Source organism: Artibeus jamaicensis, unplaced genomic scaffold, assembly GCF_021234435.1.
Source record: "Artibeus jamaicensis isolate MK-2021 breed Jamaican fruit bat unplaced genomic scaffold, CSHL_Jam_final scaffold_3222, whole genome shotgun sequence".
NCBI classification, from domain to species: Eukaryota; Metazoa; Chordata; class Mammalia; order Chiroptera; family Phyllostomidae; genus Artibeus; species Artibeus jamaicensis.
This window is the reverse complement of record NW_026522038.1, coordinates 2,029,496-2,032,232: the sequence shown is the minus strand read 5'-3', so window position 1 is coordinate 2,032,232 and position 2,737 is coordinate 2,029,496. Positions and strand designations below refer to the sequence as shown.

General features: G+C 38.7%; 1 pseudogene; it reads left to right on the top strand.

The window, feature by feature from the left end:
* Positions 1-1,640: 1,640 nt before the first annotated feature.
* Positions 1,641-2,481, top strand: LOC119056117 (S-formylglutathione hydrolase-like; annotated as a pseudogene).
* The last annotated feature ends 256 nt before the right edge of the window (positions 2,482-2,737 follow it).

Genomic DNA, 2,737 nt, shown 5'->3' with positions numbered 1-2,737 from the left:
ATTCATTTCAAACTCTTCTAAACTTATGAATTCCATGTCAATTAAAACTACATAGTAGCAATTGTTATATCAATGTAAGAGAAAGGGGGCCATTGTGGATAATCCTCCGTTAAGGAGACTGTCTAAATGATTACTAATGAATGGCGAATCCAACATAGTTTACTGTACAGTGCCTTAGGGGCCTCTCAATAGATTTGTAACATATTTATTAACTCTTCTACACTCAGTGAGCAGCCCTGGCTCTGAACCTCAAAGAATCTAGTCATCCCTTTATTAACCTCTCCATGGTTTTCCAACATATGCTATCATTTGCACAAATTGTTCAGTGTTCACCATTAGCATTCCCTCCACCAAAGCTTGGCTTTAAGTGATTTAATACAGTCCAGGTATATAATTTTTCCAACTGCCAATTAATTTTTTTCTTTATTTTAGAGACAGTGGTAAAATATATTGAATTCAGAGCCCAAGGGTAATGTGTTGATTTAACATCAGTCTGTCTTTCAACATTCCCAAAAGTATCAAAGCAGCAGTCTATTTTCAAAGTTTTGGGTTTCAAACCTAATAAACCAAAATTTTGTGGAAATATATATATATTTGCATATATATATTTCTAAATGTCAGGGATTATAAATACGATTAAACATATGTGCTTAATCTAAATGACTCATCTTCAGAATTTCATGTATTACCCAAAACATAACTTTGTATTGCAACTTTAATTAGAAACAACAAGTGCTGCTGAGGGATGTGGAAGGAAAGGGAACCCTAGTGCACTGTTGGTGGGAGCGCAGGCTGGGGCAGCCACTGTGGAAAACAGTGTGGAGATTCCTCAGAAATCTAAAAATGGAACTGCCTTTTGATCCAGTGATTCCACTGCTGGGATTATACCCTAAGAATCCTGAAACACCAATCCAGAAGAACCTATGCACCCCAATGTTCATAGCAGCACAGTTTACAATAACCAAGTGCTGGAAACAGCCTAAGTGCCCATCAGTAAATGACTGGATCAAAACACTGTGGTACATTTACACAGTGGTATACTGTGCAGCAGAAAGAAAGATGGAGCCCCTACCCTTCACAATATCATGGATGGAACTGGAGAGCATTATGCTGAGTGAAATAAGCCAAGTAGTAAAAGACAAATACCATATGATCTCATCTATAACAGGAACCTTACAAACAAAACAAACAAATGAGCAAAATAGAACCAGAGGCATGGAAACAAGGAACAGACTAACAGTGACCAGAGGGGAGGGCAGAGGAGAAGAATGATGGCAAGAAGGGGTAGGGCCTAGTCAAGAAATATGTATGAATGACCCAAGGACATGGGCAGCAGGGTGGGAATTGACTATGAGAGCAGGGGTAGGGGAGTAGCAGGGAGCACAGGTGAGCAATGGGGGAAAATTGGGACAACTGTAACAGAACAACAGCAAAATGGAAAAAAAGTTTTTCTAGTCATAATGCTTTATTTCCTTTTGCACATGTTAGTTTGAACTGAATTTTTATGTACTGGTATATTCAGTTCATTAAGTTATTCATTTTTTGTTAAAAATAAGAGATTTACTGTTACTGCCACCTCTGTGGCTGGAGGATCATCCACACTTGGATGCAGACAAAAGAGCAAGTTGCAGTAGAACAGGAAAAGAATGGCACGGAAACAGAGTTCCAGTGACAACTGCTTTGGGGGATTCTAGAAAGTTTTTGAACATGACAGTGTGGAACTGAGCTACAAAATGAAATTTGCTATCTACTTACCACCAAAGGCAGAAGCTGAAAACTGCCCTGTACTATATGGGCTGTCTGGTTTAACCTGCATAAAACAGAATTTTGTAGCAAAATCCAGCTATCATCAGGCCACCCCAGAACCTGGCCTTGTAGTCGTCGCTCCAGACACCACCCCTCAGGCTGCAACATTAAAGAAGATGAGAGCTGGGACTTTGGCACTGGTGCAGGGTCTTACGTGGATGCCACTGAAGATCCTTGGAAAGTGAACTGCAGATGTACTCTTATGTAACAGAGGAGCTTCCCCAACTCACCAATGCCAATTTTCCAGTAGACCCCCAAAGGATGTCTATTTTTGGCCACTCCATGGGAGGCCATGGAGCTCTGATTTGTACTTTAAAGAATCCTGGAAAATACAAATCTCTGTCAGCACTTGCTCCAATTTGCAATCCAGTGCTTTGTCCTTAGGGCAAAAAAAAAGCTGTTAGTGGATGTTTGGGAACAGATCAAAGTAAACGGAAGGCTTATGATGCTACCCATCTTGTGAAGTCCTTCAGCTGGATGTACTAATTGATCAAAGGAAAGACCACTTTTCTTTCAGCTGGACAGTTACTACCCAATAAGTTCATGGCTGCCTGTACAGAAAAGAAAATCCCTGTTATTTTTAGATTACAAAAGAGTTATGATCACAGGCACTACTTCTTTGCAACCTTTATTACTTATCACATCAGACATCATGCAGAATACCTGAATGCTTGAAAAACTTCAGATAAGAGACTCTCTTCAGGATTATAAAAATTGTAATAAATCAAATTGCAAGGAAAAAAGATTTTAAAACATTGTATATCATAATGCTAAAAATGTTTCATTCTATAGTTAAATCACCTTCTGAATAAATATGAAACTTGAAAAAAAATGTATGCATCTTATTTACAAAATGATTCCACAAATATTTCACTGTAATGCAATCCAAGTTAGGGTCATTATTCCGCTAAACTTTGTCTGTCAAACCCCT